Below are 15855 nucleotides of genomic sequence, written 5' to 3' on the forward strand. Positions count from 1 at the left end.
TGTTCAACCTGCGCACCTTGCAAGTCAAATGCAAACAAGGACAGTGAGGATGTGCAGCCTTGAAAGACAGTCAGAATTGTGTGTGTGTGTGTGTGTGTGTGTGTGTGTGTGTGTGTGTGTGTGTGTGTGTGTGTGTGTGTGTGTGTGTGTGTGTGTGTGTGTGTGTGTGTGTGTGTGTGTGTGTGTGTGTGTGTGTGTGTGTGTGTGTGTGTGTTTTACAAGACAAGTAATTCGTACCTGATTTGTATCATACGTGCAATGGCCACTCTCCACACCTTTCTCTCTTCACTTCCTTCACACAGGTACAGTTCGGAAGTAGCTCGATCGTACTTATAATGAAAACCATGATCTGAAGGATTGCTGTTTATCGTTTACCTGGGGTCAGTCGATTAAAGGTGATGTAGGGCTCTAACGACAGGGGTGGTGGTTGTGAGGATAATTTGATGTACTGACCTCTGTCTATGTCCAGGAGGGACAGGTGCAATGAGTTGAATTGTTCTGGTACAGTATGAATACCTTGCACCTCCAAAGCTACTGCGTCATACGTGTCGATTTAATCCCGACAGCGACTAATGAGATCTGTATCGCCACCTAGAGGACTGGAGGAACAAAAAACAATATCTCACTTGTGGACCTCATCGATCCCATGGGACCTTCAGGCCAACAATGGGAAAGCTTTTGAATGTACCTGTATGTAGGTAGTATGATCATGATATATATGTATATGTATACTCTGATAGGATAACGTTGGAGGAAGTACACTTACTTTGAGCTTCATCCGCGTTCGATTCCCCAACCGACAATATACTGTTGGAATGATGTTTTGCAGGCAGGACGTTGCATCACAAAATTAGCGGTCCCTTGGATGGATATTTAGCCGAGTGTCCTATGTGCTAGCATTGCTGTTGGTGGACCATAAAGATGCAACGGTGTCTCAATGAACAGTAGGCGATTTATTGGCTCCGCTGCAATGTTAGTACTGACCAGCTGGTTGGTGCAAGACTTGGGCAAAAAAAAACTTCCTCTGCCGACCCCACAAGGTTGGAGTAATTGTTGCTGTTAAAGCAGTTACACACACACACACACACACACACACACACACACACACACACACACACACACACACACACACACATACACACACACGCACACACATCACTTGCCACACCCTTGTCATAAGGGTTTGCAATTCTTTGTGTTCTGGACCCCTCACTTGGTCATCTCCAAGAGTCTGTGTCTTGTCCTCGGTCGTGCACTTGGTTTGAGATGAGCACCTAATGAAAGCAGCTGCATTGCCTCACTAGTTGTAAACTACCGCACACAAGTCTCACCCAGATTACAGTGACCTGTAAATGTATTCACCCCACCCCCCCCCACCCCCACTTACCCTCCAAAGTTTTCACATTTTGATGCCACCTGAGCTTATTTAATGATTCTTTCAAATCAAACTTGATACATAGTCTTCACAAACTACTCCAAATTGATAAAGTTAAAAAATGCAAATTTAAATGTGAATAAGTTTGATTAACAGAGAAAAATCAGATGATTCTCAGTTACATCAGTATTTAAACCCTTTGCCTAATTAACCCTAAATCACTTCAGGAGCAAATTATTTGTTTGAAATGTTACAAAATAAGTGTAATCGGTTTCACCTGTATATAATCAGTGGATTAACTTGAAAATTAAACTCCCCCACCTATCGAAGGAGTTTTATGGTGCAACTCACTTGGTCAACCTACAAGGCAAACATGAAGACCAAGGAGCTTTGCAAAGAAGTCAGACATAAAGTGGTGGAGAAGCTCCGTTCAGCAGAGGGTTATAAGAAAAATTTGAAGTCACTCATTATCCCTTTGAGTACAGTGAAATCCATCATTAAGAAGTGGAAGACATATTATACCACCCTGACTCAACCCAGATCAGGTCGTCCATCCAAACTCAGCAGCCGGGCAAACAGGAAACTGGTTCAGGATGTCAAAGGAAACCCAACAATGACTTTGAAAGATCTGCAAGGCTCTGTGTCTGAGATGAGGGTCAGTGTTCATCAATCAACAATATCCTGTTCCCTTCTTAAAGCTGGTCTCTATGGACAGGTGGCAAGAAAGAAGCCATCACTAAAAAAAAGACTCATTTCAAAGGTTGAATGGAGTTTGTGAAAAAGCATCTTAACGATACTGCAGGCATGTGGAGAAAGGTTTTGTGATCAGACGAAACAAAAATTAAACTTTTTAGACTAAATTCAAAGTGTTATGTCTGGTGCAAGCCTGACACTGCACATCATCCTGTCAACACCATTCCAACTGTGAAGCATGGTGGTGACAGCATCATGTGATGGGGCTGCTTTTCATCAGTAAGGACTGGAAAACTTGTCACGATAGAAGGAACAATGGACAGTGCAAAGTCCAGGAGAATCCTTGATGAAAACCTGCCATGAATCTGAAACTGAGTAGAAGATCCACATTTCAGCAGGACAATGATCCGAAGCACAAGCTGAAGCCACATTGGAGTATCTGGATAAGAAGATAATAAATGTTCTTGAGTGGCCCAGTTAAAGTCCTGACTTGAACCCAATTGAACATTTTTGATGAAACTTGAAGATTGCAGTCCATCGACGATCCCCATCAAACTTGGCAGAACTAGAGCAATTTTCACATGAAGATTTCACCATGTTACTGTGTAAAGCTGGTAGAGACCTACCCAAAAAGACTCGTAGTGGTCATGTTGAAAACAGTGCTTCTATCAAGTTCTGACCAAAGGGGTTGAATAATTTTACAACCAGTGAATTTTGATTTGTACATGTTTTTTTCAGGTATTCCTGACATGTAACCTCCTTCAACTATAAGTGTTTAGTTTGATCTCTTCAGTTATGAATAAACAAGTTCATTTGGAAAAATTGTTTCTTCATAATTCATTATTATGTTTAGTGTTGGCTTAATGGTGAGGGTGGTAGACTTGGGAATCCTAGAGGTCCTGAGTTCAAATCCCACCTGACCATTGAATGAATACCAGGTGGGGTTGAATTGACTCAGCCTGTCATCCTTCTGAGGTTGGAAAAATGAGTACCAGCTTGCTGGGATGATTGAGCCATTCTAGTATCATGCGTCGGAGTGGTGATCTGTCCAGGATTGTGTCCAATAGCCCAGGAGACTGCTCCAACAGCACCAACACTCTGTACAGAGTATGGTCCTGATGGATGGATAATTCATAATTTAATTCATCTAAATGGGACATCATTGGTAGGTGGTGAATACTTTTGTAGGCCATATATACAAAGGTCGACATTTGTAATTTGGCCAGGACGCCGGCACACAATGGCCTACTTTTTCAAAAGACACTTTAAAGAGTTACTGAGTTCGAGCTTTCTGTTCGTCTAAACTTGTAAATGACAATTAAAATCACTGCTTTGGTAATTGTTTTCTGCATAAATCTTGAATGAAATGCGTTTCATGATTCTCTCTGCACCGAAGGTGGGTGGAGGTTATGTTTTCACCCCGTCTGTTTGTCCATCTGTCTGTATGTTTGGCTAGGAGCAGGATATCTCAAAAGGTTATGGACGATTTCGGACGGAATTTGGAGGACAGGTTGGGTGAGTGATAAGGACGAATTGATTCGATTTTGGTGAACATCCGGATGCAACCAGGCCTCTCAGTGGATGCACAACGTAAACCGTTCAGCCTGGTGGAGGTACGCGCTCTACCAAGTGTCGTTCTAGTTTTGGTCATGCTGTTATGTTATCTGGTGGAAGAATTTAAGATGTCGTCATGTCCTTCCATGAAAGCAGCCATTTATAGCATATCTATGAAATAATGGTGTCATCAGATTCCTCACGTCTTGAAAACATATGAAAGGATATTTTGATCGTGTTTGTAACTCATCTGGTTGCAAATATATGAAAATATAAAAAAACATTTTACGATTTCATGGCGACCCTCTTGGATTTTCACTGTTCTCATTTTCCCGAAGGATGAGAAGTCCACACCCACCTGGACATCACTGAGCATCATCATGCTGGAGATTAATAATCGAGAATTAAAAAAAAAACTTTGTCCCACAAAAAAAAGTTTGGTGAAAACAATGCCATTGGCTGCCCAACCACTGCCCCCCTTTTCGAACACTGTTTCCCCGCCCTTTTTGAACAAGGTTGTCTCGCCCTTTTCGCCTCCAGCTAAGAGCTGCTTTTGCTTAATGTACCGCAGTAAACACTCTGGCGGCGACTCTTTCTTCATGAGTCATGGCCCGCTGTCTGGCTTTTGCATCACTTCAGATGAGTATGTTACCCAGGAATGCAATGGGCCTTAAGAGCAGCGCTGGACGGACGGCGCCGCAGACTCGGATAACTCACGAAAACAAAGTCGACATTTGGGTGTGCAGAACCTTCAATCAAAACCCCATGCTGTGGCAGTTGCCAAGGTCGTGAATCGTGGGCTGGGGGACTTTGTGAGGCTTGAGGGAGATTTGCAATTTAACCTGTGTACCGACCCTCTCCCCAAATCCCAAAGGCTCAATGTAGCAAAAGTAACGGGACAGTAGGTAAATGTGCAGCCTGGTTATTACATTGATCCATAACTGTTGCATCCATTCGTCATCAGTGCTGATATGTATGTATCTATGCAGGGTGTTCCACAAAGACCTGGACGACTTTGGTTGTCAATATAGTTAGAACCACAATTGATACAACGATACCCTTTGGTTTTTTGATACATAAACCCATAAAGTTTTGTGTGCAATGATCAGTACACTTCAATGTGAGCTCCGTTTGTCACACGCAGGACATCAAGGCGGTACATTGGTTCTTGCCATGTTCAGCTCAGCATGTTTGCGTCCTCCAGTGCGCATGCAGCTGTGATCTGAGAACGAACATCCTGCAGGTTTGCCACCTTGGTGTTGTAGACATCTTTGACAAACCCCCACAGAAAAAAATCAAGGGGGGGGTTGCCTGGTGATCATGGGGGGTCAGACAGTTGGTCCTTCGCAGCCAATCCAGCGACTTTTGGAAATTTTTCATTCAGGTCGGCTCGAATGATTAAGGCCCAATGAGGGGGAGCGCCGTCCTGTTGAGAAACGATATCGAGTTGCAGGTCTTCAATCTGTGGGAAGGCGAATACTTCCAACATGTTCATGGAAATTGTGGAGGTCATTGTGTCCTCCGCAAAGAAAACCGGACCCATCAAGCGGTCATGGAGAAGGCCACACTACACATTGACCTTTGGACTGTCTCGTATGTGTTCAATGACCACATGGGGATTTTCAGAGCCCCAGATCCTCACATTCTGCTGGTTGACATTCCCCGATACATGAAAGCAAGCTTCCTCTGTGAACATCACCTTTTCCAGGTAATCTTCGTCATCCTCTGTGCGAAGGAGCATTTCCAAGGTAAATGCCTTGCGTTTGAGTCCGTCGTTTGGTTTGAGTTCTTGCAGAATGAGCACCTTGTAGGCATAAAGCTTCAGTGTTTTATGCAAAATCCTGTGTACAGTGGTGGTTGGTAGTCCAAGTTCTCTGGATATGCGTCAAATTAATTTTGTAGGACGTTGTTGAAATGATTCACGCACTCATTCAACGTCTGCTGCACTTGTGCTTGGTCGACTGGTACTTTTCTGTTTCTGACAACTTCCAGTCTCCTTAAACCACCAGACCTGAAAATAAAATAAAAAACATGATGAGTTTCTGTGTCATATAAACCAAAAGTTATCGTTGTATCATTTGTGGTACCAAATATATTAACAACCAAAGTTTTCCAAGTCTTTTTGGAACTGTGTGTGTGTGTGTGTGTATGTATGTATGTATGTATGTATGTATGTATGTATATATATATATATATATATATATATATATATACATATATTTGACCCCTCCCACACTTCTCTAGCCCAAGTAGCTGCATAAAGCAACCCAAGAAGACTTACACAAGGTAAGTGCTTCACCGTTTCAAACCCTTCCCAGAATTCCTCAACAACTATAAAGACGTTCACACAAAGTACACACATGAGAATCCCAATGCTATACACCCCCTCAGCTTTGGTGGATGGTGGATTTGGATGGTGGACAAAATTTGGTGGATGAGTTGGTTTGGTGACGAGAACAAGGCGATTCGATTTAGGTTCAGGTGAGGATCGAGATCCGGCCTATCAGTGCGATACAAAACCTGAACTACTCAGCCTGGCAGAGGTCTGTACTCTACCAAGTGCTGTTTTAGTTAAAGTCTGTAGTTACGACTTGACCAGGGTTTCAAGCACCATTTCAACCACCAACCTCCAATACTCAAGGGGCAAACAACCAAACCATGATGCCACCAAGTCTGCATACCTTCAACCCTTTTCTTTTATCACATTTAGTCAATTTTTAAACCTTTATAACACTTTGTAGAATTTTTTTCATGCTGTTAGAAACTGTTTACACTTTGTTTTACAATCTTTGTAACCCTTTCTATAAAAAATTTTAACACTTTCAGAAGCTGTTAACACTTTTCGAGATGTTTTCCAAACTTTTATCCGCATGGGATGCGATGATGATGCTGTACAGTCCGAGAGCTTCCACGTGCTCACTGTTATTGGTCCCAAAGTGGAAAGGAAAGATCCCCATAGGTGACCCCGACTCGGTGCTGCGATTCCTGGCATGAGAGCCTTGAGCGGAACTCGGCGCGTTTGGGCTGCACAATGTGCTCTTGTTTATCGGGAGCTCCTTTCTCCGTGGCTGAAGTTTGGGCCCCGCCGAGTCTCGGTCGGACCCATTGTGTCCAGACAGCATGATCAATGAGTGGCAGTTTGGCCCAAAATATGGCGGCAACGATTGCATGCACAGACATTCTTCTCGGAAATATATTTCAGTGTATGACGAGCACACTCAAATTGCAGGCAATTATTTTATGCTTTACTGATGCTGATAAATGGAAATTTCTCAGTCTCCAAACAACGTCATAAACATCAATCAAATGAAAACCTTTTTGGTTCAACAAAACAATGTAATTAAATGCATGATTGCAGAATAACTCAGATGCCCCCATGTAAGTCTGTCGAATTGTATTTTTTTTCCCCTCTGCAGCACCAGGGATGTAGAAAGGTTGGGAGGTTCCATCATGCATCGGGAGCAAAGCCAATGGTGTGATCAGAAAATCACCAGCCAATCAATACAGGTGAATGATCCACACGTGATGTCCGAGGTGGCCTATGAGCATGTTCCGCAGCGGTTGATCAGGCCCATGGGATGCTATCAAAGAGTGCCACAGATCATGCGCACTCTGTCTCTGTCTCTGTCTCTGTCTCTGTCTCTGTCTCTGTCTCTGTCTCTGTCTCTGTTTCTCTGTCTCTGTCTCTGTCTCTGTCTCTGTCTCTGTCTCTGTCTCTGTCTCTGTCTCTGTTTCTCTGGTGACTGTGCGATCCCTATGACTGTTCTGTTCTGCATTGGTGCTGGAATGTTTCTTCTTCGTGATGTCACACAGCTTGATTGTGACAATGGACAGCTCCGTGGTCCCTTACGGCTCTGTGGTCCCGTACATGGCTATTGGGAATAGTGAAATCACCATGTTGGTCCATTTCTTCAATATCCTCATAATCGTATATCTGAACACCGTACGCTTCTTTTGTGGAAAAATAAACAAGTACGAGAAAGGTAGCAGAGAGCCACTGAGCTAATGTCAATGTGTAGAAATGTGTGCAAGTAAGAAAATACAATGGAGGAAGCAATTCAAAAAAGGAACATTCTGACATCCTTGTTCTCCAAAGTAATTACTCAGCAGCTGCAGAAGCACCCCATTGCAAATCCTGTTGACAAGGCATACACCAGAAAGAAAACTGATACATCCTTAGGATCACCCAAGAGGAAAGCAAGCTAAGCTGTATAAAAATGAGTGCTCGAATCGATACGAATATTTATTTTGACAAACTTCTCTGAATTCTTCAAATGTATCAGTTGATAGTAGAAGGCCTGCTTAAGATCCAAGTGGTGATATTCACCAAGATTTTTTTTCTGTTTAATTTCTCCCAGATATTTTGTGTGTGTTGATATTCTTCATCAGAAATGTGCGTGTTGTTTGGTTTGATAAATTATTTTCTTTGGACGGTCATCTTATTTCATCAAAGCTTTTGAAAGCATCCATATATAAACTATAAAGGGCACTTGGTAGCGCGCACACCTCCCCCACACAGTGCCTGATCCACTAGAAGCCAATAAATTTTTGAAATATCAGGAAATATATCGTTGCTGGAACCTTCTCTCATGGTGAAGAATCACTTCTTCTCGGGTGCATAACACGAGTCCTGGGGACCCGGCATGATTTTTGTTGTGCTCTAACTTTGTTGTAGAATTTTTTTTATTTCCAAGAACTTCCAGGTATGCTCCTAAAAGGTGGTGACATATATTTCTGTCGTGCAATTGTTTTTCTGTTCAGATTTAAGAGAAATAAATCAATTACATTTTTTTTTAACTACCCCGACCCTACATGCGATGAGTTTGAGTGAAGGTTTCTAATACGTAGTGCTATTTCGTGACTCGTCTGTGATGTCATCACGTCATTTTTAAAAAGCTTCATCTGCTTTCTGCTTCTCGTTATCTCACGTGCTTCCTGAGTATTTCTCAACTTCTTGTTGATTATTTTACCATCTTTGAAATGGGATCATTGCTTCGAATCCTTCGACAAAGCTTCGCATTTTCTTTTCATTTCACATGATTTACGAGTTTACGAATTATTTTCTTCAGTTGAAAATATTGAGTGATCTGTGAGGTTTGTGCTTTATCTGCATTTGGCATCGTGTAACCTTTGGCTTTCATCCGTGTTCATCTGTGGTGGGCTATATGTGAGCTATGTTCATCTGTGGTGGGCTATAAGTGAGCTATGTTCATGTGTGGTGGGCTATATGTGAGCTATGTTCATCTGTGGTGGGCTATAAGTGAGCTATGTTCATGTGTGGTGGGCTATATGTGAGCTATGTTCATCTGTGGTGGGCTATATGTGAGCTATGTTCATCTGTGGTGGGCTATAAGTGAGCTATGTTCATGTGTGGTGGGCTATATGTGAGCTATGTTCATCTGTGGTGGGCTATATGTGAGCTATGTTCATCTGTGGTGGGCTATAAGTGAGCTATGTTCATGTGTGGTGGGCTATATGTGAGCTATGTTCATCTGTGGTGGGCTATATGTGAGCTATGTTCATCTGTGGTGGGCTATATGTGAGCTATGTTCATCTGTGGTGGGCTATAAGTGAGCTATGTTCATGTGTGGTGGGCTATATGTGAGCTATGTTCATCTGTGGTGGGCTATAAGTGAGCTATGTTCATGTGTGGTGGGCTATATGTGAGCTATGTTCATCTGTGGTGGGCTATATGTGAGCTATGTTCATCTGTGGTGGGCTATATGTGAGCTATGTTCATCTGTGGTGGGCTATAAGTGAGCTATGTTCATGTGTGGTGGGCTATATGTGAGCTATGTTCATCTGTGGTGGGCTATATGTGAGCTATGTTCATCTGTGGTGGGCTATAAGTGAGCTATGTTCATGTGTGGTGGGCTATATGTGAGCTATGTTCATCTGTGGTGGGCTATATGTGAGCTATGTTCATCTGTGGTGGGCTATATGTGAGCTATGTTCATCTGTGGTGGGCTATATGTGAGCTATGTTCATCTGTGGTGGGCTATATGTGAGCTATGTTCATCTGTGGTGGGCTATATGTGAGCTATGTTCATCTGTGGTGGGCTATATGTGAGCTATGTTCATCTGTGGTGGGCTATATGTGAGCTATGTTCATCTGTGGTGGGCTATATGTGAGCTATGTTCATCTGTGGTGGGCTATAAGTGAGCTATGTTCATGTGTGGTGGGCTATATGTGAGCTATGTTCATCTGTGGTGGGCTATATGTGAGCTATGTTCATCTGTGGTGGGCTATATGTGAGCTATGTTCATCTGTGGTGGGCTATATGTGAGCTATGTTCATCTGTGGTGGGCTATAAGTGAGCTATGTTCATGTGTGGTGGGCTATATGTGAGCTATGTTCATCTGTGGTGGGCTATAAGTGAGCTATGTTCATGTGTGGTGGGCTATATGTGAGCTATGTTCATCTGTGGTGGGCTATATGTGAGCTATGTTCATCTGTGGTGGGCTATATGTGAGCTATGTTCATCTGTGGTGGGCTATAAGTGAGCTATGTTCATGTGTGGTGGGCTATATGTGAGCTATGTTCATCTGTGGTGGGCTATAAGTGAGCTATGTTCATGTGTGGTGGGCTATATGTGAGCTATGTTCATCTGTGGTGGGCTATATGTGAGCTATGTTCATCTGTGGTGGGCTATATGTGAGCTATGTTCATCTGTGGTGGGCTATATGTGAGCTATGTTCATCTGTGGTGGGCTATATGTGAGCTATGTTCATCTGTGGTGGGCTATATGTGAGCTATGTTCATCTGTGGTGGGCTATATGTGAGCTATGTTCATCTGTGGTGGGCTATAAGTGAGCTATGTTCATCTGTGGTGGGCTATATGTGAGCTATGTTCATCTGTGGTGGGCTATATGTGAGCTATGTTCATCTGTGGTGGGCTATAAGTGAGCTATGTTCATGTGTGGTGGGCTATATGTGAGCTATGTTCATCTGTGGTGGGCTATATGTGAGCTATGTTCATCTGTGGTGGGCTATATGTGAGCTATGTTCATCTGTGGTGGGCTATATGTGAGCTATGTTCATCTGTGGTGGGCTATATGTGAGCTATGTTCATCTGTGGTGGGCTATAAGTGAGCTATGTTCATGTGTGGTGGGCTATATGTGAGCTATGTTCATCTGTGGTGGGCTATATGTGAGCTATGTTCATCTGTGGTGGGCTATATGTGAGCTATGTTCATCTGTGGTGGGCTATAAGTGAGCTATGTTCATGTGTGGTGGGCTATATGTGAGCTATGTTCATCTGTGGTGGGCTATATGTGAGCTATGTTCATCTGTGGTGGGCTATATGTGAGCTATGTTCATCTGTGGTGGGCTATAAGTGAGCTATGTTCATCTGTGGTGGTCTATATGTGAGCTATGTTCATCTGTGGTGGGCTATATGTGAGCTATGTTCATCTGTGGTGGGCTATATGTGAGCTATGTTCATCTGTGGTGGGCTATAAGTGAGCTATGTTCATGTGTGGTGGGCTATATGTGAGCTATGTTCATCTGTGGTGGGCTATATGTGAGCTATGTTCATCTGTGGTGGGCTATAAGTGAGCTATGTTCATGTGTGGTGGGCTATATGTGAGCTATGTTCATCTGTGGTGGGCGATATGTGAGCTATGTTCATCTGTGGTGGGCTATAAGTGAGCTATGTTCATGTATGGTGGGCTATATGTGAGCTATGTTCATCTGTGGTGGGCTATATGTGAGCTATGTTCATCTGTGGTGGGCTATATCTGAGCTATGTTCATCTGTGGTGGGCTATATGTGAGCTATGTTCATCTGTGGTGGGCTATAAGTGAGCTATGTTCATGTGTGGTGGGCTATATGTGAGCTATGTTCATGTGTGGTGGGCTATATGTGAGCTATGTTCATCTGTGGTGGGCTATATGTGAGCTATGTTCATCTGTGGTGGGCTATAAGTGAGCTATGTTCATCTGCGGTGGGCTATAAGTGAGCTATGTTCATGTGTGGTGGGCTATATGTGAGCTATGTTCATCTGTGGTGGGCTATATGTGAGCTATGTTCATCTGTGGTGGGCTATATGTGAGCTATGTTCATCTGTGGTGGGCTATATGTGAGCTATGTTCATCTGTGGTGGGCTATAAGTGAGCTATGTTCATGTGTGGTGGGCTATATGTGAGCTATGTTCATCTGTGGTGGGCTATATGTGAGCTATGTTCATCTGTGGTGGGCTATATGTGAGCTATGTTCATCTGTGGTGGGCTATATGTGAGCTATGTTCATCTGTGGTGGGCTATATGTGAGCTATGTTCATCTGTGGTGGGCTATATGTGAGCTATGTTCATCTGTGGTGGGCTATATGTGAGCTATGTTCATCTGTGGTGGGCTATATGTGAGCTATGTTCATCTGTGGTGGGCTATATGTGAGCTATGTTCATCTGTGGTGGGCTATAAGTGAGCTATGTTCATGTGTGGTGGGCTATATGTGAGCTATGTTCATCTGTGGTGGGCTATATGTGAGCTATGTTCATCTGTGGTGGGCTATAAGTGAGCTATGTTCATGTATGGTGGGCTATATGTGAGCTATGTTCATCTGTGGTGGGCTATATGTGAGCTATGTTCATCTGTGGTGGGCTATATGTGAGCTATGTTCATCTGTGGTGGGCTATAAGTGAGCTATGTTCATGTGTGGTGGGCTATATGTGAGCTATGTTCATCTGTGGTGGGCTATATGTGAGCTATGTTCATCTGTGGTGGGCTATATGTGAGCTATGTTCATCTGTGGTGGGCTATATGTGAGCTATGTTCATCTGTGGTGGGCTATAAGTGAGCTATGTTCATGTGTGGTGGGCTATATGTGAGCTATGTTCATCTGTGGTGGGCTATATGTGAGCTATGTTCATCTGTGGTGGGCTATATGTGAGCTATGTTCATCTGTGGTGGGCTATATGTGAGCTATGTTCATCTGTGGTGGGCTATATGTGAGCTATGTTCATCTGTGGTGGGCTATATGTGAGCTATGTTCATCTGTGGTGGGCTATAAGTGAGCTATGTTCATGTGTGGTGGGCTATATGTGAGCTATGTTCATCTGTGGTGGGCTATATGTGAGCTATGTTCATCTGTGGTGGGCTATATGTGAGCTATGTTCATCTGTGGTGGGCTATAAGTGAGCTATGTTCATGTGTGGTGGGCTATATGTGAGCTATGTTCATCTGTGGTGGGCTATAAGTGAGCTATGTTCATGTGTGGTGGGCTATATGTGAGCTATGTTCATGTGTGGTGGGCTATAAGTGAGCTATGTTCATCTGTGGTGGGCTATATGTGAGCTATGTTCATCTGTGGTGGGCTATATGTGAGCTATGTTCATCTGTGGTGGGCTATATGTGAGCTATGTTCATCTGTGGTGGGCTATATGTGAGCTATGTTCATCTGTGGTGGGCTATAAGTGAGCTATGTTCATGTGTGGTGGGCTATATGTGAGCTATGTTCATCTGTGGTGGGCTATATGTGAGCTATGTTCATCTGTGGTGGGCTATATGTGAGCTATGTTCATCTGTGGTGGGCTATATGTGAGCTATGTTCATCTGTGGTGGGCTATAAGTGAGCTATGTTCATGTGTGGTGGGCTATATGTGAGCTATGTTCATCTGTGGTGGGCTATATGTGAGCTATGTTCATCTGTGGTGGGCTATATGTGAGCTATGTTCATCTGTGGTGGGCTATATGTGAGCTATGTTCATCTGTGGTGGGCTATAAGTGAGCTATGTTCATCTGTGGTGGGCTATATGTGAGCTATGTTCATCTGTGGTGGGCTATATGTGAGCTATGTTCATCTGTGGTGGGCTATAAGTGAGCTATGTTCATGTGTGGTGGGCTATATGTGAGCTATGTTCATCTGTGGTGGGCTATATGTGAGCTATGTTCATCTGTGGTGGGCTATATGTGAGCTATGTTCATCTGTGGTGGGCTATATGTGAGCTATGTTCATCTGTGGTGGGCTATATGTGAGCTATGTTCATCTGTGGTGGGCTATATGTGAGCTATGTTCATCTGTGGTGGGCTATATGTGAGCTATGTTCATCTGTGGTGGGCTATAAGTGAGCTATGTTCATGTGTGGTGGGCTATAAGTGAGCTATGTTCATCTGTGGTGGGCTATATGTGAGCTATGTTCATCTGTGGTGGGCTATATGTGAGCTATGTTCATCTGTGGTGGGCTATAAGTGAGCTATGTTCATGTGTGGTGGGCTATATGTGAGCTATGTTCATCTGTGGTGGGCTATATGTGAGCTATGTTCATCTGTGGTGGGCTATAAGTGAGCTATGTTCATGTGTGGTGGGCTATATGTGAGCTATGTTCATCTGTGGTGGGCTATATGTGAGCTATGTTCATCTGTGGTGGGCTATATGTGAGCTATGTTCATCTGTGGTGGGCTATATGTGAGCTATGTTCATCTGTGGTGGGCTATAAGTGAGCTATGTTCATGTGTGGTGGGCTATATGTGAGCTATGTTCATCTGTGGTGGGCTATATGTGAGCTATGTTCATCTGTGGTGGGCTATATGTGAGCTATGTTCATCTGTGGTGGGCTATAAGTGAGCTATGTTCATGTGTGGTGGGCTATAAGTGAGCTATGTTCATCTGTGGTGGGCTATAAGTGAGCTATGTTCATGTGTGGTGGGCTATAAGTGAGCTATGTTCATCTGTGGTGGGCTATATGTGAGCTATGTTCATCTGTGGTGGGCTATATGTGAGCTATGTTCATCTGTGGTGGGCTATATGTGAGCTATGTTCATCTGTGGTGGGCTATATGTGAGCTATGTTCATCTGTGGTGGGCTATAAGTGAGCTATGTTCATGTGTGGTGGGCTATATGTGAGCTATGTTCATCTGTGGTGGGCTATATGTGAGCTATGTTCATCTGTGGTGGGCTATATGTGAGCTATGTTCATCTGTGGTGGTGGGCTATATGTGAGCTATGTTCATCTGTGGTGGGCTATAAGTGAGCTATGTTCATGTGTGGTGGGCTATAAGTGAGCTATGTTCATCTGTGGTGGGCTATAAGTGAGCTATGTTCATGTGTGGTGGGCTATATGTGAGCTATGTTCATCTGTGGTGGGCTATAAGTGAGCTATGTTCATCTGTGGTGGGCTATAAGTGAGCTATGTTCATGTGTGGTGGGCTATATGTGAGCTATGTTCATCTGTGGTGGGCTATATGTGAGCTATGTTCATCTGTGGTGGGCTATAAGTGAGCTATGTTCATGTATGGTGGGCTATATGTGAGCTATGTTCATCTGTGGTGGGCTATATGTGAGCTATGTTCATCTGTGGTGGGCTATATGTGAGCTATGTTCATCTGTGGTGGGCTATATGTGAGCTATGTTCATCTGTGGTGGGCTATATGTGAGCTATGTTGATCTGTGGTGGGCTATATGTGAGCTATGTTCATCTGTGGTGGGCTATATGTGAGCTATGTTCATCTGTGGTGGGCTATAAGTGAGCTATGTTCATCTGTGGTGGGCTATATGTGAGCTATGTTCATCTGTGGTGGGCTATAAGTGAGCTATGTTCATCTGTGGTGGGCTATAAGTGAGCTATGTTCATGTGTGGTGGGCTATATGTGAGCTATGTTCATCTGTGGTGGGCTATATGTGAGCTATGTTCATCTGTGGTGGGCTATAAGTGAGCTATGTTCATGTGTGGTGGGCTATATGTGAGCTATGTTCATCTGTGGTGGGCTATATGTGAGCTATGTTCATCTGTGGTGGGCTATAAGTGAGCTATGTTCATGTATGGTGGGCTATATGTGAGCTATGTTCATCTGTGGTGGGCTATATGTGAGCTATGTTCATCTGTGGTGGGCTATATGTGAGCTATGTTCATCTGTGGTGGGCTATATGTGAGCTATGTTCATCTGTGGTGGGCTATATGTGAGCTATGTTCATCTGTGGTGGGCTATAAGTGAGCTATGTTCATGTGTGGTGGGCTATATGTGAGCTATGTTCATCTGTGGTGGGCTATAAGTGAGCTATGTTCATGTGTGGTGGGCTATATGTGAGCTATGTTCATCTGTGGTGGGCTATATGTGAGCTATGTTCATCTGTGGTGGGCTATAAGTGAGCTATGTTCATGTGTGGTGGGCTATATGTGAGCTATGTTCATCTGTGGTGGGCTATATGTGAGCTATGTTCATCTGTGGTGGGCTATAAGTGAGCTATGTTCATGTATGGTGGGCTATATGTGAGCTATGTTCATCTGTGGTGGGC

General features: G+C 43.7%; 1 protein-coding gene across 1 annotated transcript in view; it reads right to left on the minus strand.

The window, feature by feature from the left end:
* Positions 1-693, minus strand: part of LOC147019801 (G protein-coupled receptor 4-like) — a 4935-nt gene extending 4242 nt beyond the window's left edge. Inside the window, exon 1 of the mRNA XM_085894539.1 lies at positions 238-693. The gene's annotated coding sequence lies outside the window, so the exon portion shown is untranslated. The remainder of the gene's footprint in view (positions 1-237) is intronic.
* Positions 694-15855: the final 15162 nt, after the last annotated feature.

Source organism: Eptatretus burgeri, chromosome 9, assembly GCF_056783735.1.
Source record: "Eptatretus burgeri isolate ZD-2024b chromosome 9, Ebu_testis_v1, whole genome shotgun sequence".
Taxonomy (NCBI): Eukaryota; Metazoa; Chordata; class Myxini; order Myxiniformes; family Myxinidae; genus Eptatretus; species Eptatretus burgeri.